Consider the following 24,588-nt stretch of genomic DNA (forward strand, 5'->3'; position numbering starts at 1 on the left):
CTGCCCTTGGGTTCCTACTGACTGTCAATTAAGTTTGTTCTTAATGTTGCTGCATGGAAATCGCTACAAGCAAAGACAGATGACACTGCTGCTTCAGGGTGATAGGATTTGAAAAACATCATGACAAATGCTTCTGGCAACTCACAGCAGAATATTCAGATGTAAATTCCACTTCACATCAACAGTTTAATATTTATCTTTGACAGTCCTAATTGCCTACCAGAGAGATCCTTTTTAGAAATTAGATTGAATAAAGTGCTGTTTTAAAATGCTGTTTTTTAAATTAAAATACTCATAATTAGGAATGGCAACAATTATTTGAGCACTTCATTGAAGTCTTGTGGATTGTTTTTGCTTTTGTTTCTTAGGAATGTCAACTTATTTGAAGGAAGCAGAGTGATGGCGAAAGCCATGTTTGTATGTATTGGGACTTAAGGATACTGAAAGTAGTGTCCACTTTATTATTTTATTGAGTTGCTGCCTTATTAATGGGATGTATCAGTCATGACTTTTCCTGTTTCAAGTGACTGAAACCCCAAGTGAACCAGTTAAAGTGGACAGTGGGAAATGTATGGGCTCATGTAACTCATCTGCTGAAAAGGCAGGTGATCATGACTTCTGGCCCTGAAACCAAGGACTGAGACCTCTTTGGTTTGATGTTCTACCTTTTGAATCTTCCTGTCAGCTTCCTTCCACTCTAATCTTTTCCACATGGCAAAATACATAGCCCTAGGCATATCTGGCTCTTACCCTTAGAGTTTGTAACTAGAGAAAAAGGCTTCTCTTTCCACAACATGACCTTGAAAGGTCCCCACATTAGAATCAGATTGCCCTAGTTTGGACCACCTGCCCGTCACTTGGATCTTGTGCATGGGCTAATGCTGAAAACATCTGAACAGACTCCACCCAGCCAGGTCAATAACCACCACAAGAGCTGGGGTATTCATTTCTATTGTCAGAACAGATATAGGTACGGAGAGATGACAGTAAGAGATTCCATGGAACACATAATTTGGACAGTGTAAAAAAATAATCTTACCATTTTGCCATATTGTTTATGATAATAGTGAACAATCATCAGTGTAGTAATACTTTTTTTTTTAAAGAAAGGAACATGTTGATCACCCACATTGCTCAGTCTCACCCACCTTTCAGAAGGCGCTACTTTAAATAAGCTAAATAGAGGACCTTCAGTTTTTCTTTTTTGTAGATAAATTATACCCAAGATTACCACTGGCCTAATTAGAATGGTTTTCCGACCAACAGGGAAGAACTACAATCCTAACAACATTATAATGGTTGCTTTTCCATCCATGGGATACCACATTAAAATTTTAGGGATAATCTTTGTACAGATTACAGCCAGGTTGCATGTGTTAAACTATTGCTCAGGCAAGTACACGTGTTTGGGATAATTATGCAGTTTTCCCTATTTAATGAAGTGTCACATTAAAGTTTAAACCAAGATTCATCCTTGAGTATAGATATCCCATGCATAGCAAAGAGCAGTTGCTTCTTCAGTTTGGTTGTTGAGGAGTATTAAACAAAGTCAGATTTCAAAGCCCTTTGTTTCCTATTTAAAGACAAGTCTAATCAAATTAAACATCCCAGAGCTTGAAGTATATGTAACTCACTCTAAGAGTCAGCTTAAGGATTGAAATTTCATTGAATAGTTGAAAAACCATACAAGTGATTCTTGCTAAAATGTAGGGTCTACTTTCACTATATTTCTACATTCTAGCTTTCTGAATGCTGATTCTTCTAAGGTGAACTTTCTGTGTCTGGATTCTGTAATAATCCTTGGGTCCACTGATTTGTTTGGGAAAATGAAAAATGCAAAACAAAGTCAAACTTGAGATTCTTAAGATGCCAAAAGATGCTATTTCATCCTTCATGATAACTGCCAAATCACCTGTTTTTCTTGCTCAAAATGTGTAATATGTGCACAAGTTAGCTTGGTTCATTGGGGATCCCTGGGTGGCTCAGCAGTTTAGCACCTGCCTGCAGCCCAGGGCATGATCCTAGAGACCCAGGATCGAGTCCCATGTTGGGCTCCCTGCATGGAGCTTGCTTCTCCCTCTGCCTGTGTCTCTGCCTCTCTCTCTCTCTCTGTGTCTCTCATGAATAAATAAATAAAATAAAAAAAAAAATAGAAAATAAAGCTAGAAAGAAAGAGAAGGTATCTGGGTGGGGCTCCAGGGAAGGGAAGTGAGTCCTAACACTCCTGACCCACTGGAATGTTGTTCCGGAAGTGCTGGTAATCACACAGACTTGTGATGCAAGGGGATACAGAGTATGGTACTCAGGATTGGCCCTGGAAGATGCTATCCAAGTGTGAATGTGAATTTACAGCTGCAACCTGCCTCCCAAGCTCCAGACTCATTTATTCAACTGCTCACTTCTTTCCCCAAGTATATACTGAGTATCTACAATGTGCCAGAGAATGCGGTGGTGAGGAAAACAGATATAGGTGATGCTGAGAATTTAGCAGAAGCAACATAGATACATTAGACAGTCACATGGATGGAAATGTTCTGAAGGAAAACAAAACAAAACAAAATGGGATCCTGGAGGGGCACTGCACAGAAGCACCTGTGGTCAGGCTGCTCCTACGGGGAAGTCTTCCCTGAGGAAGTGATTCAAGATGAAAACCAAAGAATGAGAAAGGATTCCCATGGCAGATGTGCAGAGAACAAGAAAAGATCATATTTAAATTTTCTAGTTTTAAATAAAAACCAACAAACTCGGGGAGGAAAAATAATAACTTAATAATGTATTTTATTTAACACAATATATCCAAAATAATATCATTTCAATCTTTAGTCAATAATATTAGTGATATATTTTATGTTTTTTTTGTATGAAGTTGTTACAGTATCTTATTAAAAATTTTTTTCTTGTTGGGACGGCTGAGTGGCTCAGCGGTTGAGTGTCTGCCTTTGGCTCAGGGTGTGATCCCAGGATCCTGGCTGAGTGATGGTTTAGTGTCTGTCTTCATCACTCATCTGTAACTTGCTTGAGATAGAAATAACATGTTTTGTCTCTATTTCGCTAGCAGCTAGCACAGTGAGGGGCACAAAATAGGTGCTTTTTATTTTAAAGACAAAAATGAAGACTCTCTATAGAACATCCAGAACAGATAAATCTAAGCAGTTCCTGTACACTACCAGCTAATTCATCTCCCAAACTAAAATAAGGAGAGAAGGTAATAAAATAGAAATACTTGGTTGTTGGATGACCTTTTAAATATTTAGCTTCATATGGGTCATATATTCAGACTCAACAGGACTCAGTTTTGAAGATTTCATTTTTCCTACATATGAGATAACATTGATAGAAAATCATAAAATATAAGTGAAACAGTTCGAAAGACCTAGAGTTGGCCTACTATTTTGAAACATGCTCTTCCATGGGCAAAATTAATTCTTCAGAATATAATATACAATAAAGTATTATATATACTATGAATAACTAGTGTCATTACTACATTAATTCTCAAGCGCATAGTAGGATTTACAATTAGAGCTTCATTTTAATAAAAAACTTCAGAGGCTAGAGAAACTAAAAATATTGGATCATTTGATTTTTAGATTTAAACAATGAATTTTTGAAACTATGACAATCGCAGATCATAACTTGCTGGATTGCAATATTTAAACTGCATTTTCTTGACTGTACATAATAATTTGTTTACTTCTTTTATGTGTCTAATTTTTCATTACTGTGCGAGTCTCACTTCTTAAATCTAATATCTCATTTCAAAGCAGAAAATCAACTCTAGTTTCTATATTAATTATCAGAATTACCCAAGTCCTTTTTAAGCATTGACAGGCCTGCAATATACTAACCCTTTGGATGAGCCCCCATCAACTTTGATTGTAATGAAAGTCTGTAGTTTTCCCCGGATAGCTAATTAGTTTTATTCATATAGCCACCTTTTGTCGATGAAACTAAAAAAGAAAAGAACTATGTTTGAACCCATATAAGGGCAGGATGATAGCTTTCTGTAAATACATTATTTTCTGGGTTCTGTTAATGGAATATTAGATGAAGGGTTAGAAGTATATCCCTCTGAAAGTTTATTGTTTCCATCCCTTTAAGCATATTTTGAATCTAATTCTGGCAACAACCAGATTAGCTGAATTAAACTTCATTCTTATTCATCAGCTTCTATTTTCTTTTTTTTTTTTTAAAGAATATCATTACTAAAAACTAATATGTATAACCTACGAGCAAAGAGAAATTTCCAAGGTAGGCATCAGTGTATTACTGTATCTCATGTATTACTGAACATGAACTATCACGGATTTTTCCACTGACAACCCTCTTCATTCAGCACCTATTTATTTTATCCAAAAAAAATTATATGTGTATATATACACATAAAATATAACACACACACACACACACACGTACACCAGTACTTCTGTTGACATAGCAGCCTAATGGATGAGAAAGATAAATACAAGTGTATGGAAAACATATGCCTTTACAAGTGTGTTTTTATGCAAGAAACCTAACCATTTCTGACTACTGTTTTGTCAGTGCTTTTCATAGAAGGGAACCTAAACATCCATACTTCCCCAAGAGACTTTACCATGGCTAAGAATTATCTTAAAGAACTGTGGGAAATTTGAAGTATAATCTGACCCAACCTTCTTGAATCATACTTAAACTATAGCACATAAGAAATTATTCCGTAATAGAAACTGGCAAAGGAATAGGACACATTCTCCACTCATGACTTATTCTGATTTGCAATAGCACAAATGCTCAAGAAGTTCTTCTCTGTAACTCCTATCACAGCCTCATACCTTAATGTAAACTCAAGTTCCATCCAGGACCTAAGTGTAGAATAAAAACGACCAGCCATTATCATCCATGAAACAGCACTGTGTGTATTGAACATGACACTTAAATTCAATCCAGACCTGTCTTCTGCACCCAGAATGCAGATTTCATGGCTTTTACTGCCTGATGATTTCCCCCCTTTACATAGTAAATGTTTCCCTTTAATTTTGAAAGGGGGGCATTGTCTCATTATTTTCTGGGCAGTATGACAAATGCTGAAAGGGTTACTTATAAGGCACTTATCTGTCGAATATTCGGCATAGGATCTATCCCGAATTCTTGGGCACTCCTTGAAGTTTGAGTCCCAGTAGCTTCAATTTCACCTGAGAGGCAAGTCTGGTTATCCTGCGTCTCTTGCTCATAGGGGCATTTGGGAATGGGGTGGAGACAAGAGAGTATCTGTATCTTGACTTCCCCAGCTCTCCTTTCATGGAACAGGGGCTGAAAGACCTGGAACAGAGGCACATAGAACATTTTTAGGTCAGCAAACATGGAATCTACATAATTATATCTTTCCCAATTAGAAGAGGATGTGTCCATTTTTTTTTCCGTATAGGAGAGAATAAATACCAGCTTCAAAAAGTTATTCCAATCTCCAACTTCTGACCACTGTAGCTGTTACCAGTGTGTAAACACATCACATTTCCCTCACAGCTGAGGATGGCTTTAGCCATCTCCATTGTTTAAACTTTCCTCTGTAAATCTTTCAGTTGCTTTCTGAGAAAGCTTGTCTCTTTTCCCACTTGCTACTTTGAGTACTGAGATGTAAACCAACCAGTAGAATGGACTACTGGTTCCTATTCTACTGCCACTTACTGTCTCTCCCAAAACAATTGACTTCCTTCTTTGCTAACAAAACTTGCACAACTGTTTAGATACCTAGAGGCCTAAGTGGACAGTAGGGTTGCCCCCAGCCATGGAAGAAGAATGCTGATTATGGCCACATCATAGTTACTCTAGTCTCCTTTCTGATGACCGGTCTGGGCATGAGCACATGACACATCCTAACCAATGGAACATAAGGGGAAGTCTTCTGCGGAGATTCCTGGGATAGGTTTTCCCCTCTGGTATATTGAGAGAAAGAGAGAGAGAGAGATTCACAAACTGAACCTGCTCTTCTACATCTAGGTGGAATTAAATGCCGGTTTCACCCCAACGGATATGCGCCAAATTTAACATGTTAGTAATCAGAGTGGAAAAATGGAAAGAAACAGCAAGTCCTTGATGACACTGTTGCATTATTGAATTAACTGACCTCCAGATTACATGCCTCCAGATTTCTTATTGCATTATGATAATAAACTGTGTTATTTAAAGCATTTTCATTACTTGCAGCATAAAAAATTCCCTCATTTATTTATTTTTTAAAATATTTTATTTATTTATTCATGAGAGACACAGAGAGAGAGAGAGAGAGAGGCAGAGACACAGGCAGAGGGAGAAGCAGGCTCCATGCAGGGAGCCTGACGTGGGACTCAATCCCGGGACCCCAGGATCACACCCTGGGCTGAAGGCAGCGCTAAACCACTGAGCCACTGGGGCTGCCCCAAATCCCCTTATTTATAAGAAAGCTTTGCTTAAAAAAAAAATAGACAGGGAGCAAGATGGCGGAAGAGTAGGGTCCACAAATCACCTGTCTCCACCAAACTACCTAGAAAACCTTCCAATCATCCTGAAAATCTATGAATTCGGCCTGAGAATTAAAGAGAGACCAGCTGGAATGCAACAGTGAGAAGAGTTCGCGCTTCTATCAAGGTAGGAAGACTGGGAAAAAGAAATAAAGAAACAAAGGCCTCCGAGGGGGAGGGGCCCCGCGAGGAGCCGGGCTGAGGCCGGGGCGAGTGTCCCCAGGACAGGAGAGCCCCGTCCCGGAGACGCAGGAGCTGCACCGACCTTCCCGGGCGGAAAGGGGCTCCAGGGAGGTGGAGCAGGACCCAGGAGGGCGGGGATGCCCTCGGGTTCCCCGGGACAGTAACAGACACCTGCGCCCCGGGAGAGTGCGCCGAGCTCCCTAAGGGCTGCAGCGCGCACGGCGGGACCCGGAGCAGCTCGGAGGGGCTCGGGGGCGGCTCCGCGGAGGGGGCTGCGCGGCCCCGGGAGCGCGAATCCACCAGCGCAGGCTCCGGAGCACAGGGCGCCGGGACACAGCCCAGGATCCCGCCTCCCCCGGGACAGGCAGAGGCCGGGAGGGCCCAGGACAGCGAGGACGCTCCTGCCCCAGCTGAGCAGATCAGCGGCCCCGCCCGGAGCCTCCAGGCCCTGCAGACGGAGTTCCTGCCGGAGCTGACTCCAGGGCTCCAGAGCTGCCCCGCCACTGGGGCTGTTCCTCCTGCGGCCTCACGGGGTAAACAACCCCCACCGAGCCCTGCACCAGGCAGGGGCACAGCAGCTCCCCCAACTGCTAACACCTGAAAATCAGCACAACAGGCCCCTCCCCCAGAAGATCAGCTAGACGGACAACTTCCAGGAGAAGCCAAGGGACTTAAAGAACACAGAATCAGAAGATACTCCCCGGTGGTTCTTTTTTTGTTTGTTTGTTTTTGTTTTTGTTTTTGTTTTGTTTTGCTTTTTGATTTGTTTCCTTCCCCCACCCCCTTTTTTTCTCCTTTCTTTTTCTTTCTCTTTTTCTTCTTTTTTTTTTTTTCGTTTTTTTTTCTTTTTCTTCCCTTTTTTTTTCTCTTTCTCTTTTCTTTCCTTCTTTCTCTCCTCTCTTTTTCTCTTTTTCCCAATACAACTTGCTTTTGGCCACTCTGCACTGAGCAAAATGACTAGAAGGAAAACCTCACCTCAAAAGAAAGAATCAGAAACAGTCCTCTCTCCCACAGAGTTACAAAATCTGGATTACAATTCAATGTCAGAAAGCCAATTCAGAAGCACTATTATACAGCTACTGGTGGCTCTAGAAAAAAGTATAAAGGACTCAAGAGACTTCATGACTGCAGAATTTAGAGCTAATCAGGCAGAAATTAAAAATCAATTGAATGAGATGCAATCCAAACTAGAAGTCCTAACGACGAGGGTTAACGAGGTGGAAGAACGAGTGAGTGACCTAGAAGACAAGTTGATAGCAAAGAGGGAAACTGAGGAAAAAAGAGACAAACAATTAAAAGACCATGAAGATAGATTAAGGGAAATAAACGACAGCCTGAGGAAGAAAAACCTACGTTTAATTGGGGTTCCCGAGGGTGCCGAAAGGGACAGAGGGCCAGAATATGTATTTGAACAAATTCTAGCTGAAAACTTTCCTAATCTGGGAAGGGAAACAGGCATTCAGATCCAGGAAATAGAGAGATCCCCCCCTAAAATCAATAAAAACCGTTCAACACCTCGACATTTAATTGTGAAGCTTGCAAATTCCAAAGATAAAGAGAAGATCCTTAAAGCAGCAAGAGACAAGAAATCCCTGACTTTTATGGGGAGGAGTATTAGGGTAACAGCAGACCTCTCCACAGAGACCTGGCAGGCCAGAAAGGGCTGGCAGGATATATTCAGGGTCCTAAATGAGAAGAACATGCAACCAAGAATACTTTATCCAGCAAGGCTCTCATTCAAAATGGAAGGAGAGATAAAGAGCTTCCAAGACAGGCAGCAACTAAAAGAATATGTGACCTCCAAACCAGCTCTGCAAGAAATTTTAAGGGGGCCTCTTAAAATTCCCCTTTAAGAAGAAGTTCAGTGGAACAGTCCACAAAAACAAAGACTGAATAGATATCATGATGACACTAAACTCATATCTCTCAATAGTAACTCTGAATGTGAACGGGCTTAATGACCCCATCAAAAGGCGCAGGGTTTCAGACTGGATAAAAAAGCAGGACCCATCTATTTGCTGTCTACAGGAGACTCATTTTAGACAGAAGGACACCTACAGCCTGAAAATAAAAGGTTGGAGAACCATTTACCATTCGAATGGTCCTCAAAAGAAAGCAGGGGTAGCCATCCTTATATCAGAAAACTAAAATTTACCCCAAAGACTGTAGTGAGAGATGAAGAGGGACACTATATCATACTTAAAGGATCTATTCAACAAGAGGACTTAACAATCCTCAATATATATGCCCCGAATGTGGGAGCTGCCAAATATATAAATCAATTATTAACCAAAGTGAAGAAATACTTAGATAATAATACACTTATACTTGGTGACTTCAATCTAGCTCTTTCTATACTCGATAGGTCTTCTAAGCACAACATCTCCAAAGAAACGAGAGCTTTAAATGATACACTGGACCAGATGGATTTCACTAATATCTACAGAACTTTACATCCAAACTCAACTGAATACACATTCTTCTCAAGCGCACATGGAACTTTCTCCAGAATAGACCACATATTGGGTCACAAATCGGGTCTGAACCGATACCAAAAGATTGGGATCGTCCCCTGCATGTTCTCAGACCATAATGCCTTGAAATTAGAACTAAATCACAACAAGAAGTTTGGAAGGACCTCAAACACGTGGAGGTTAAGGACCATCCTGCTAAAAGATGAAAGGGTCAACCAGGAAATTAAGGAAGAATTAAAAAGATTCATGGAAACTAATGAGAATGAAGATACAACCGTTCAAAATCTTTGGGATGCAGCAAAAGCAGTCCTAAGGGGGAAATACATCGCAATACAAGCATCCATTCAAAAACTGGAAAGAACTCAAATACAAAAGCTAACCTTACACATAAAGGAGCTAGAGAAAAAACAGCAAATAGATCCTACACCCAAGAGAAGAAGGGAGTTAATAAAGATTCGAGCAGAACTCCACGAAATCGAGACCAGAAGAACTGTGGAACAGATCAACAGAACCAGGAGTTGGTTCTTTGAAAGAATTAATAAGATAGATAAACCATTAGCCAGCCTTATTAAAAAGAAGAGAGAGAAGACTCAAATTAATAAAATCATGAATGAGAAAGGAGAGATCACTACCAACACCAAGGAAATACAAACGATTTTAAAAACATATTATGAACAGTTATACGCCAATAAATTAGGCAATCTAGAAGAAATGGACGCATTCCTGGAAAGCCACAAACTACCAAAACTGGAACAGGAAGAAATAGAAAACCTGAACAGGCCAATAACCAGGGAGGAAATTGAAGCAGTCATCAAAAACCTCCCAAGACACAAGAGTCCAGGGCCAGATGGCTACCCAGGAGAATTTTATCAAACGTTTAAAGAAGAAATCATACCTATTCTCCTAAAGCTGTTTGGAAAGATAGAAAGAGATGGAATACTTCCAAATTCGTTCTATGAAGCCAGCATCACCTTAATTCCAAAGCCAGACAAAGACCCCGCCAAAAAGGAGAATTACAGACCAATATCCCTGATGAACATGGATGCAAAAATTCTCAACAAGATACTGGCCAATAGGATCCAACAGTACATTAAGAAAATTATTCACCATGACCAAGTAGGATTTATCCCTGGGACACAAGGCTGGTTCAACACCCGTAAAACAATCAATGTGATTCATCATATCAGCAAGAGAAAAACCAAGAACCATATGATCCTCTCATTGGATGCAGAGAAAGCATTTGACAAAATACAGCATCCATTCCTGATCAAAACTCTTCAGAGTGTAGGGATAGAGGGAACATTCCTCGACATCTTAAAAGCCATCTATGAAAAGCCCACAGCAAATATCATTCTCAATGGGGAAGCACTGGGAGCCTTTCCCCTAAGATCAGGAACAAGACAGGGATGTCCACTCTCACCACTGCTATTCAACATAGTACTGGAAGTCCTAGCCTCAGCAATCAGACAACAAAAAGACATTAAAGGCATTCAAATTGGCAAAGAAGAAGTCAAACTCTCCCTCTTCGCCGATGACATGATACTCTACATAGAAAACCCAAAAGTCTCCACCCCAAGATTGCTAGAACTCATACAGCAATTCGGTAGCGTGGCAGGATACAAAATCAATGCCCAGAAGTCAGTGGCATTTCTATACACTAACAATGAGACTGAAGAAAGAGAAATTAAGGAGTCAATCCCATTTACAATTGCACCCAAAAGCATAAGATACCTAGGAATAAACCTAACCAAAGATGTAAAGGATCTATACCCTCAAAACTATAGAACACTTCTGAAAGAAATTGAGGAAGACACAAAGAGATGGAAAAATATTCCATGCTCATGGATTGGCAGAATTAATATTGTGAAAATGTCAATGTTACCCAGGGCAATATACACGTTTAATGCAATCCCTATCAAAATACCATGGACTTTCTTCAGAGAGTTAGAACAAATTATTTTAAGATTTGTGTGGAATCAGAAAAGACCCCGAATAGCCAGGGGAATTTTAAAAAAGAAAACCATATCTGGGGGCATCACAATGCCAGATTTCAGGTTGTACTACAAAGCTGTGGTCATCAGGACAGTGTGGTACTGGCACAAAAACAGACACATAGATCAGTGGAACAGAATAGAGAATCCAGAAGTGGACCCTGAACTTTATGGGCAACTAATATTCGATAAAGGAGGAAAGACTATCCATTGGAAGAAAGACAGTCTCTTCAATAAATGGTGCTGGGAACACTGGACATCCACATGCAGAAGAATGAAACTAGACCACTCTCTTTCACCATACACAAAGATAAACTCAAAATGGATGAAAGATCTAAATGTGAGACAAGATTCCATCAAAATCCTAGAGAAGAACACAGGCAACACCCTTTTTGAACTCGGCCATAGTAACTTCTTGCAAGATACATCCACGAAGGCAAAAGAAACAAAAGCAAAAATGAACTATTGGGACTTCATCAAGATAAGAAGCTTTTGCACAGCAAAGGATACAGTCAACAAAACTCAAAGACAACCTACAGAATGGGAGAAGATATTTGCAAATGACATATCAGATAAAGGGCTAGTTTCCAAGATCTATAAAGAACTTATTAAACTCAACACCAAAGAAACAAACAATCCAATCATGAAATGGGCAAAAGACATGAACAGAAATCTCACAGAGGAAGACATAGACATGGCCAACATGCATATGAGAAAATGTTCTGCATCACTTGCCATCAGGGAAATACAAATCAAAACTACAATGAGATACCACCTCACACCAGTGAGAATGGGGAAAATTAACAAGGCAGGAAACAACAAATGTTGGAGAGGATGCGGAGAAAAGGGAACCCTCTTACACTGTTGGTGGGAATGTGAACTGGTGCAGCCACTCTGGAAAACTGTGTGGAGGTTCCTCAAACAGTTAAAAATAGACCTGCCCTACGACCCAGCAATTGCACTGTTGGGGATTTACCCCAAAGATACAAATGCAATGAAACGCCGGGACACCTGCACCCCGATGTTTCTAGCAGCAATGGCCACGATAGCCAAACTGTGGAAGGAGCCTCGGTGTCCAACGAAAGATGAATGGATAAAGAAGATGTGGTTTATGTATACAATGGAATATTACTCAGCTATTAGAAATGACAAATACCCACCATTTGCTTCAACGTGGATGGAACTGGAGGGTATTATGCTGAGTGAAGTAAGTCAGTCGGAGAAGGACAAACATTATATGTTCTCATTCATTTGGGGAATATAAATAATAGTGAAAGGGAAAATAAGGGAAGGGAGAAGAAATGTGTGGGAAATATCAGAAAGGGAGACAGAACGTAAAGACTGCTAACTCTGGGAAACGAACTAGGGGTGGTAGAAGGGGAGGAGGGCAGGGGGTGGGAGTGAATGGGTGACGGGCACTGGGTGTTATTCTGTATGTTAGTAAATTGAACACCAATAAAAAAAAATAAAAAAAAAATAGACAAACTAAACTCAAACTGAACAGAATAGTATTAATCATGAGGCAATGTTTTCTAGAGCACTTCCAAGGTCCCAGATACCTAGTTACCTGCTCCCTTTCTATCTTCACAAGATCCCTCTGAGGTGGGTATTCAACATACAAGAAAACTGGGTGGCAGAGACTGAGTAACAAATAAACTCAACTTGGAAGTGAAAAACCTGGGAACCCAAAACTGTGTGACTGAGCTGGCCTTCTCTCAACACATTTTGCTTCCAGATAAACTAAAGATTTTCTGGGTGGATATAAAAAAACCAAAATGGTAATGCAGACATGCATTTCCACAGGCTAATATTTCAACAAAGATCAAACAAGTGTTTGCTAGAGGCACGCTGTGCATCTGAATGTTATTCAGTCTCTCCTAACAGTCTGTATCCGGTACGTTCCTGTTCTCCAAGAAGTTTGCAGTAAAAGTGGAAGAAGAACTTCACATATGTCAGCCCCATAACATCCCACCTACATGCCCACAGGCTGCCTGCCACTCACAAACACTCTCTTCCCAAACTGCAAGCTCCCACTGGCCTGTAGCTTCTAAGGGACGATGGTGACTGTTGGTGGGAACGTTTGGATCGCACATTGAAGCCACTGAGCCAGGCCAAGTATTTTTGAGAATATTTTCTTGGCTCTCAACAGTCACAGGATGCCTGTTTCAGTGTTTTAAAAAATGTCTAAGACTCACAAGGCAAAGGATCCATTTATTGGAACTAGAAAAATAAAACACCAATGAAAGGCAATGTTTAAGAGCAATTAAAATTTTCTCTGACAAGGTTTGAATGATAACAAAGACTGAAATGACTCTCAGCTGCCATCTACTAATTAGGACTCTACTCTTGAAACATAAGTACACACTCCTCCTCTTAGGATATTATAATAATTTTTGGTACACTTGTAAAAATTATGTGGAGAAATAATACCAGTAAAGAGGTTAAATTTTATTCATCTATTCAACCGCAAAATTAATACAATATAAGATAGATGTTTCTACCTCCAGTATATATTCTTGAAAATTCATTATGCACACAGATTATTAGTCCCTGGACAGAAGGACCTCTGAGATACTGAGCATTGGGTTTTATATAGAGCATCTCATTGCAAACTCACAATAATCCTCTGAAATAGTATTGGTATTGTGGATCTTCACTACAGATCCAGCGTTTGAACTGTTGGTAAGTTCTGTGACTTGACTGTCATGGGCTGGATACTTGTGTCCCTGACCCCCGACAATTCATATGTTGCAGCCCAACCTCCTAGGGTGATGGTGTGCAGAGACAGGACATTTGGGAGGTAATTAGATTTAGATTAGATCATGAATGTGAGGCCCTCGTAATGGAAATCACGCCCTATAAGAAGGGGAAGACAGATCTCAATCTCTCTCTCTCCGCACATATACACAGCAAGAAGGCAGCTGTTTACAAGGTGGGAAGTGGGCCCTGATCAGGAACCAAAGCTGCCAGCACCTTGGTCTTGGACTTCCCAGCCTCCACAATCGTGAGAAATTGATAGCTGTGGTTTAAGCCGCCCAGCCTGTGTAGCCTCTTATAGAGGCTATAGCTGAGTAAGGCAGTGCCCAACTTTTCACAGAAATCTAATTAATGGCCAGGCTCTTTGATGGCAAATGCACACCTTTTCAGAGTGCCACGCTGCTTTATGTTCTACATATAGTGTTGATGATCATAGCATATTAAGCAATGGCATTTGAAGGTCATTGGCCAATCCTGAGATATCCTTATCAACTAAACGGATAAAATTTTTAAGAATGACTGAAAAACATTTGCAATTGGTAGATCCTTAGTTGATCAAATGACCTTAAAGCTTCCAATCAGTTTATCACTGTCAATTGGAGTTCTGGTTCTGTCTACTTAACTATAAGGCGTTTGAGAGCAAGACACGTCTAATATACTAACATATGCCAGCTATTAAATATTTAGTGGCTGCCAAGTACAGTTGTAAGTGGTTTATATGAATTAAACTGGGTTAAACATAGTCAGCCTGGCTTCGGAGCCCACACTTACCATCCGGCCTTGGCCCTCTGTCTCATTCGCTGCTAAATCCCCAGCAATTAGCCACAGACTTTACTGAATGAATCCCTAACAGCTGTTTTTATTAGGTGACTGCCAAAACAGTCACATAAACTTACTATGCATTGAAGTAAAGTATCCTGGAAATGGAGCTGAAACCTGTCCTCTGGGAAAAGAGGAAGAAACGATGAATGAGGGAAATCTGCAGACAGGACAAGCTGGGGGATAGCGTGACTAACACCAGGAAAGGAAGTAGCCCTCATTACTGCATTTTGGTGTTTTTTCCCACGAGACTGATCTATTAATATTACCAATATCTTATTAAAGGGTCAGAATTTGTCTTTGTAAAAATCAGAGAATCCATGTCCTTAAACCATTTCAAACATGAAATGTATAAACACTATCCAACATCCCTCTGGCTGCCTTGGACTCCTCTGGTTTCAATGCCAGTTTCCCAGGGGCCATGGAACCACAGACTCAGATGTAGTGGGCCCCTGGGATTCCATCACCTTCCTGCCCTGCTCAGCTTCCTCAAGGAACCTCCAGAGGCATTGCCTCTGTGATGATCCACTGTTAGGGCTGGCAGCTCTGAGTCACAACGGTTTTAATATTTCTCTCCGACCCAGAAAGTGGCCTGTCCTAGCCCTGACTCCTGCTTGTCCCTATGAGCCATCCATCTGCCTTAGAGAAGCCACCCTTCAGGCCCAGGCCCAGGCTTTTGTGTGCTCATTTGCAGGGCCAGAGGAGTGTCGGGGCAAAAGTGGGAGTCCCAGGAGTGGAAAGAAAGGCTGGGAAGATGAATGGTAAGAACTGGAGCCAAGGAAGGGAAAGGAAGGAGCATCAGAAAATGAACAAATGACAGTAAATGAACCCACCCAACTACATCAGATATAATGGAATTCTGGTAACGAAAGTATCACATGTGGGAATTACAAATGACATGTTGTGAAAGAATGTATAGGGAACTTGCTACTAAGAGAAGGAACTTGGACCCACACATAAAACTTGTCACCTCTTAGGAAAGGACATAAATTTTATTTTGTTACTGCAGGGGGCAGAAGAGAGAGCCAAGAATATTTTAAAACATTGTGAGAAAAAATTCCAAACAAATGCCCTTATCTGAAAATTAATGAGCTGTCTGTATGACAGCAAATTTTCTGTAACTTGAGGCATTTAAACAACACTTAGGTAACTGCTGCTCAGGAATCCTAGTGATAAAGGCCTCCTGAATTCCTTCAGTCAGATGTCCACACTCCTTCCCTCAGCCAACACCCACGGTGAAGGCTACCCCCTGAAATTTCCCCAGAACAAGATAATGTTAAGGTGAAGAACTAAAAACCTTCGCTGGATAAGTAAAACGTCAGAATAGCGAAGGTCAGGAAAGGAAATCTTAAAATATTACAAACATTTGCTTAAACTAAGACAATAAGACCTCTGCACAAAGTAGGATTTTTTTACATCACTTAAATAGTAATAATTGGTCCTGACATGCAATTTTCACACCATCCTTTGCTTAGGGTTTTGCTTTTATTCATCATCAAAGAAGTGTCTGAAATCAATTTTGCTTTGTTGCAGAAGCCATGTCTCATGAGAGGCATTTTCTTCCATTCCTCTCTCCCCATCTCTTCTTTCCTCCAAGAGATTAATCTCTCTCATTTTATGAGGCAGAGTTATTAACTTCTGTCTCCCACATCCAACTCTACTGTATGGCTGCAGGATAACTTGCATGCTTCTGGTAGCATACGAGGGTTATCTCACTTAACACATCTGTTCTGGCAGTAAATGGTATATGTTTCAAATCCCTGACAGGTTATTCACCAGAGGATCCCAAACTGCAGCAGGGTTCTCAGACTCCTCTGGCTCCTCTTGCAGGACTCCAGGCTCCGGCTCCTCCCGGCCTCATAGGAAGGAGGTCTTGACACCCCAGGTACTTTCTCTCAGACTCCTCACTGTCTCTTCTGAAAACTACTGCAAAACCTTCCACTCCTTCTTAGCCACGTGCTCCATCCCCATTTTCTTCTCCCAAATCCCAGTTCCACTCTTTTTCTAATTATCTCCCAAGGTGGGCAGTCAATATTTGCTCATTCTCTGAATGATATTCTCTAGATTACTGAACAAGTATGGGAAAGTAAATTTGACTATGCTAGAATCTTGCTTCAGGGAAATTCATGGTCGGAAAGAATTAATGTCTATGCTTTCCCAAGGAGACACATTTCAATTATGTTTTTTATTACATTAAAAAAAAAGATCATTAACTGTGAATTATAATTAACTCTTTGGAACAGGACAGTGGCTTCTCTTAAAAAAATAAACTTTAGTATGAATTACATATTAAATAAGAGAAAACACTTATTTCTGAAAATCGATTAAGAATAAGTGACCAATAAAAAAAATACATGTATACTCAAGAGCCATACTCAAATTCAAAGGTTACATTTAATGGAGCTATAAAGGTAAGCGAGGGACAAGATCTTTTGTGGAAAATTAAGCTTTCTTTCTTTTTTTAAAAAATATTTTATTTATTTTAAAAAATATTTTATTTATTTATTTATTCATGAGAAACAGAGAGAGAGGCGGAGACACAGGCAGAGGGAGAAGCAGTCTCCCTGCAGAGAGCCTGATGTAGGACTCGATCCCAGGACCCTAGGATCATGACCTGAGCCAAAGGCAGACACTCATCCACTGAGCTACCCAGGTACCCAATAAATAAACTTTTAAATTACCTTAATGTCGACTTTATTGCCAGAGTGAGGATGTGCAAACATCCGGGGGGACAGAGACGCTTGGAGCAGAGAGAGTCCTATAAGACAGGATAGCTGAATGCTGGAGATGGTGGGTGGGGGTGGGGGGAGGAGCAGGGGGTCTAGAGAGGAAATGAAGGAGTAAAAATGAGGCAAGGAGAAAGAGGAAGAGATATATAAGTAAGGAAACAAGACATGAAGTCAATGAAAGAAAGGAGAACATGGAAGAACAAGAAGATCAACATTTACCAGCCATAGTGATGAGAAAGAAAAACCCAATTACTACCTGCCCCCAACAATCCCTTAAGCAGGCTCACTAGGTGGCAGTTCATTCTCCAATTTGGCATTGTAGGGTTTTGGAGTTAAGAAAAAAATTGTATTCTCATGCATTTAGGTGCAGCATTTCCTCCCCAGTTTACAACTGGACTAAAGATGACCTGACATCTAAAAAAGAAGATATTCAGGGACAGCACTGGATTTCTCCTAAAATGGAGAGCCAAGCTTCCAACAGATCTCATCTCAGTGTTAAAGGGCAGAAACCCCAGCTCTAATCACCCCATTTTCTCATGATCTCAGTGTTAAAGGGCAAAAACCAAACCACAGCTCCAATCACCCCATTTTCTCAGGCTTCTTCTGTGTGAACCCCCAAATTCCCACTCTTTGTACAGGGTTTGGCAAAATAACCTCCCTCAAATTTCTATTTTAGGAAATGTGGGTTTCCAAGGATCTTGCTCTGCTGAAGTAGTCTCAGTTTTTCTTTTCAACTCCTGTCCCCAGAGTCTCTGCCTCTTGGGACCCCCACTGTTGAATAAACTGAGAACGAAGTCCTAATCTCCTCTCCAATTCTGAGTGATCTACCAAAGCCCCGCTCCCCTCAGAATCCTTGAGTCCAGCCTCCTCAGAGCCCCACTAACGCACAATAACCAAGGCCTAAATCATCAGGTCCCTAATCTACTGCCACAGTCCACATCTCCAGCGAGAATTTAATTCTGAGGTCTATTCCCTCACTTTACAAAGTGCCGTGTTTCTCTGCCTCTGACTGGACAGACTCCTCTGTAAAGTATTCAGATCTTTGTGTTCACTCTCCAGAATTCTCCTCAGATAAGCAGAAAGTTGGATTTTGTTACTTGGAACATAAGGGTAAGAAGGCCTAAGAGCAGTTCATGCTCAGTTGAGTAGGCATGACACAGAGAGAAAACAGTTCTGAGATACAGCTGATCACCTTGGAAGGGGTGTTGGCTCAGGAAGTACTGTGGCCCATTCCTTCTCTGAACCTCTTGGTCCTTGTGTGTATTTTGGAAATCAAGAGTATTTTTTTAGATTTTAGAATGGTAATATGGAGTTCACAGTGTACTTCGCAGAATTCCCTTCCCAACTCCTGGGAGTCGGGGGGGCAACAGTCTGAAGTAAACACGATATGGGGCGCCATGAACTGCACAAATGTGCAAACTGGGTTGGAGAAATAAAGTCTCTAAATAGCCTCTCATCAGTTCAGGCCTGATTCTGCCCCTAAATAAGTTCAGGTCAGATGGGTTTTGCTGGAAAATGAGTAAAACCTAACCTGCCAACCAACCAACCAATCAACAACAGCAAAAAAATCTCGGGTTCCAGGACAATTTGGATTTCGGAATTTTAGATAAGGTGTTAAGAACCTGCATCATAAAATGAAAATATATGGAGTCAGGAGAGGTTCTTAAAAAAAAAAAAAAAAAGGAAGCAAGCAAGCAGAAAAAAACAGACAAACTAGCAAAGGCATATGTTGAATGAAGAATAATGAATAACCAACTCACCATCATCTGTATCAGGGAGGAAAGTGTAACAAGACAGAGAGGAGGGACCTACAGCAGGGCTGCTGCACCACACCAAAGGCATGAGGACATGAGTCATGCAGGAGGGACACAGATGCAGGGAGCCTGAGGCCTCAGAACAGCTGAAAGGGCCCCAAAGGGCTGGAGAAGGAGGAGAGATGGGGGTTGGGGGCAGGGCTCAAGATGGAGCCATTGCAGGAATTCTCTCACCACTTCAACCACCAGGAACAAGAAAACTGCAATCTCAGTGACAGCAGGTGCTATGGTCTGCATGTTTATACCAACCCCTCCCATTCCTAGGTTGAAACCTCATCCCCAAGGTGACAGTATTAGGATGTGGGGCTACTGGGAGGTAATGAGATCATGAGGGTGGAGTCTTCATGAATGGGATTAGTGCCCTTATAAAAGCCATCAGAGAAACCTCCCTTGCCCCTTCTGCCCTATGAGGTTGCAGTGAGAAGACGGCCATCAGAGAGGAAGTAGGTTCTCATCATACACCAAATCTGTAAGGGACTTGATCTTGGACTTCCAGCCTCTAGAACAGTGAAAAAGGAATTTCTGTTCTTTATAAACCACTCTGCTTCTGGTGTTTTTTTATAGCACCTGAAATAGATTAAAGCAGGAAGGATTTCAGTTTCCATACTTGATCTGTTAACGTAGACTTCCTCATAGGCTAGTAAACATCTGTCTTTTCATCTGTATAGAGAATTTATCTTGCTATTGAGTTTTTTCATGTTCATCTCTATTAATTTATCCTAAATGTATACAAAACGTACTCTGGGATTTTTGTTTGTTTTTGGTTTTGTTTTTTTACTTCACAGTAAATATTAAGTGAATCAGCCTTTCTTTCTCCCAGAGCAATGTGATGACAGTCAGGGCCATTGTCCCACATGAGTGATGGGAACTCCATAGATGAGGGATGAGAAAAAATGTTTTTCCCTCGTTTATAAGGGGAAAGAAATCTCTAGAAGCTAGGGCTTTTTACAAGAGCACTGAGAAATTCAGGGACATTTTATTTCCCCACACTCACTCACACGGTTTTAATGAGGATTAAATGAGAATTATGGAAGACATTAACGCAAAGTCTGGCATTTTATTCTTTATAATATCCTAATTAATTTTGTAGTAAGAAGGTGTTGAACAAACATTTTCTATCCTGTATAACAGGTATTCCCATGAATGCCAAGACAATGATGTAACATTTCTTGAGGTTACCTTGAAAAGTTAGAAGAAAGTATGCTGACCTTCTTCTAGGTGTTGTACTAGATTTCTTTAAAAAAATTATGTTTAGGCTTAATTAAATGAAGTAGAGTATATCTCTGCCTTAACATGTTGAAGCTGCCATGAAGTGCATTTCATTTGCTACATGAGGTAAATCACAGGGGGCCTCTGGTGACCTGATTGTGGTTAATACAACTGCAAAGTAGAAATTAAATCATTTCTATTAAGATCAATGGCAGCTTTACATCTAGATAGACTTTGTTTTATTTTTAGAAATTGGATTTAAGGAAAATATGCAATTCTAAGATAAATATTTAGGGTTAAAATTATAGAATGGCAGAAACATAAAGCTCTTTTACATAAATATTTCTGCTAATTAGTGTATACTTATCACATAGCAGAATACTTAATTGAATCTCATAAAAATGTTGGAAGTGCTAATTACTTTGCCATTATATTGTTTTTACATGTTTTCAGTTTCTGATACAGATATAATACCATATAGAAAAATGCATTTATTATCAATTCTGTGTTAGGATTATTAAAAACAAAAATCTTTGGGAGAGAGGGAAAGAAGGAGGGAAGGAAGGAGGGAAGGAAGGAAGGAAGGAAGGAAGGAAGGAAGGAAGGAAGGAAGGAAGGAAGGAAGGAAGGGAATCTGTGTGAGGAGATCCCTACAACAATATACTATAGGGAAACTTACTGCAGAATGACTTCTATGTCTCTCATGCTGGGGTCTATCTGGATCAATTGGCCACCACCTGTTTTTATAAATGAAGCTTTACTGTAATACAGCCACACCCATTCACTTTGTATTGCTTAAAACTTTCATTCTACAACCAGACTTGAGTAGCTGCAAAAGATAAGCCACCAAATGTAAAATAGTTATCAAATGTGAAATATTTACCATATGGCCCTCTACAGAAAAAGTTTTCCGACCACTGATCTCAATATTACACATAGCCCTGGCACGCCCCAGAGGACATGTTTCAGGTATTATAATATCAGAAGATTCCACCACAGAGGATTAGGGTTATGAAGGACATTCCTCAGAAGGCAGCTGCATAATGGGACTTCTGAAACTGTCATTGTCTTTTAAAATCTAGTTCCTAGTAATGCTAAAAATAAGAATCTTTGAAAGGACTTAGGGCATGTCATACAGAACAGGACTGTCATAATCATCACTGTCATACTATTAATAATGACCTAGAACACATTTTTTTTTCCCAAAAAGTTAGGGTGGTCATATATCTGTATTTACTTAGAACAGATCTAGTTTAAATTTCTGCCTCTATACCCAGTGTAATTACTAAAAGTGCCCCTTCCCACAATCAAAATGTCCAGGTTTGGAGAATCTATTATATGGTCACAATTCATATAGTTGATCCTGATATGTTTGTTCTTGTCAAACCATAGTTCATCATCTTTTGAGTCTCTTCTTGCTGGACCTCAGAGTGTTTTATCCATTTTTTGTTTATTGGTTGACTTTAATCATGGCTTTTTAAAAAACAATCTGAAGAAGCACTAGCTAAAAAGACCATAGTGCATATATATATATATATATATATATATATATATTTTTTTTTTTTTTTTTTTTTGAGAGAGAGAGAGAGAGAAAGAACATAGTCACAAAGACCTACATTTGAATGCTCTCCATGTGTGACTTTCTCCTGAAAAAGATAACACTGGAATTCTCTTGGAAATACTGTTTGACTACCAGGCTCAAATGTTTCTTCCTCAGTTCCTACAAGAACATTGACCTTGTGGCATCACTGGAGAATCATTTAACTTCTCTTTGCTTGTGGCTGTGACTAAGAATCATCTCAAAATATTTTTTGAAGTCTGATCTGAGATTCAGTGATCATTAAGACACTCAAAAGGTCTCCTCTGAAAACAGAAGCCTTCACTAGAGGAAGATATCTCATGTCTGTTACACTGTCTTTGCTAACCGCCAATGGGAAAGTAGTTGAAACCAATAATCAGATGTGCTAGTCAGCTACGTGTAAACTATTTAAAAAGGAAATTGATGGCTACCGATACGGAGTATAACCTAAAGTCAACTTATATAAGAGGGCATTTTCCTGTCTAAACTATTTTAAGCATTCAAGTGACCATGAAAACTTTCCCTTGCCCCTAAATAATATTTTTGTGACTTTAGTCTAGATCTCCTAGTACAAAATCCACTAGCCATGTGGCTGTCTAATTTTTAATTAATTAAAATTAAATAAAAGTAAAAATTTAGTTCCTCAGTTGCACCAGCCACATTTTAGTTGCTCAGTGACCACAGGAGGCTAGCAGTTACAATATTAGCACAGATGTAGGACTTTTTTACCACTGCATAGTATTCAATTTGTCAGTGATGCTAGATGAATGGAGAGAAAACATGATTCAGCTGATAGAGCTGTAACAATACATCATCTTTCTTCTAATTAGCAAATGTTACACTGCAAAGTAGAATTACTGAATCATTGATATATTTGGGTTCACTTTACTTTTAAAGCAGTTATTACTTGAAAGCCAAAGTGTTTGCTAAAGAAAGAAAAGTGCTGCAGTTCAGGTTGGCCGCCCTGAAGAAGGGCCATGAACCAGTGTGTTCGGGGCAGTGGCACGAGTATGAACAGCTCAGCATAAGGAGGATGACTCAAGCACGTCCAGGACACCAGGGAGAATGAGCCATATCCAATCATCCAGGCTGCTTGATGTCTCAAAGAGGAAAATATTCATGTATTCATTCATTTATTCATGACAACCCTGGAGAAGGGCAGAGCAAATCTCATGTTTTACAGGATGCAGTCAGTGTCTTGCCCAAGACTATGTAAAGATAACCAAGTGATGGTGCCGGTATTAGAGCAAAACTCCTGGTTGGGTGGCTTTTCTACTATGCAGCAGTCTTAAAGCCTTTGAAGTTTTAGAAGGAGAGAATTGGGGAAAAGAACTGTAAATGGTAACAGAAAAACATTAGCTTTATGGAGTACTTTTTCATTAGAGAGAGACAGTTTCAGTAAGGACACAGCTTGAAGTTTCAGTTCTCTTCTAAAATTTCCATTAAGCTTAGAGGTTTGAGGAAAAATATCATTTCCAGAAATGTTTATGATGCTTCTACAGGTAATGCAGTTATGAAAATGAGGTATGTATATGGACTACCGCCATGTACGTTCCAAAATAAGAAACTGAAAGGCTTATACTGCGCTGATTTCAGCCCTCCCCTAGCAAAGGGGATGTATTTAGAGGCACCGTCACTTGGAGACTATCCTCCGCAGCATATGGCTGCATTGCCCTTCCAATCATAAAGGGCAGGGAAGGTTCAGCATCACTATGTACATTTTGTAAGGCTCTTGATGGAGTCGCCTTTTAAAGACTTCACTTAATCTGATAGAGAATATGAGAGGAAAACACTTTGTAAACGCATATTTGTGGTAATAGAATTTCTTTTGAAGGGCATTAGGCTATTTCTGTCTTAAAGGTTAAAGTAATTTTAAAGCATGAATGTTGAGTGCCAAGTACAGAAACAGAATGATAGTCCATTGTCCAAATATCTAGCAATGTGGTACAAACCCAAAACCACCTGCTTCACCATGAAAGTCTCCTCAGTTGGCTTTCTGGTGAACACTATGTAGTAACAGTTCCAAGGTTCTGGTTTATAGCTCCACAGTGTGTTTCCTTGTTTTTGTTTTTATTTTTAGTGCTTTATCTTTTCCCTTCAGGCTGCGGTATGTCACCTCGGTGTATAAAGCAAACAGACAACAGTGGCCTTGGTCACAAAGAGACTATAGATCTCAGAGCACCTGGGTGGCTCAGTTGGTTAATCACCTGCCTTTGGCTCAGGTCATAATCCTGGGGTCCTGAGATGGAGCCCCACATTGGGCTTCCTGCTCAGTGGGAAGTCTGCTTCTCCCTCTTCCTCTGCCTGCTGCTCCTCCCGCTTGTGCTTGCTTTCTCTCTGTGTCAAATAATTAAAACCTTAAAAAAAGAGAGAGAGAGACTATAGATCTCTACAAAGAGGAGAAAACTAAAGACCTGCTCAACAGAAGAGGAGATAATTAATATGCACTACGCCACCTAAACCCCTCCCTTCTTACCACATTCCCTGCTTCTCTACTTCCCTCCACTCTAGTCACGCTGACCTTCTTACTGCTTCTAGCACATGACAAGCTGAT

Source organism: Canis aureus, chromosome 18 (genome assembly GCF_053574225.1).
Source record: "Canis aureus isolate CA01 chromosome 18, VMU_Caureus_v.1.0, whole genome shotgun sequence".
NCBI lineage: Eukaryota > Metazoa > Chordata > Mammalia > Carnivora > Canidae > Canis > Canis aureus.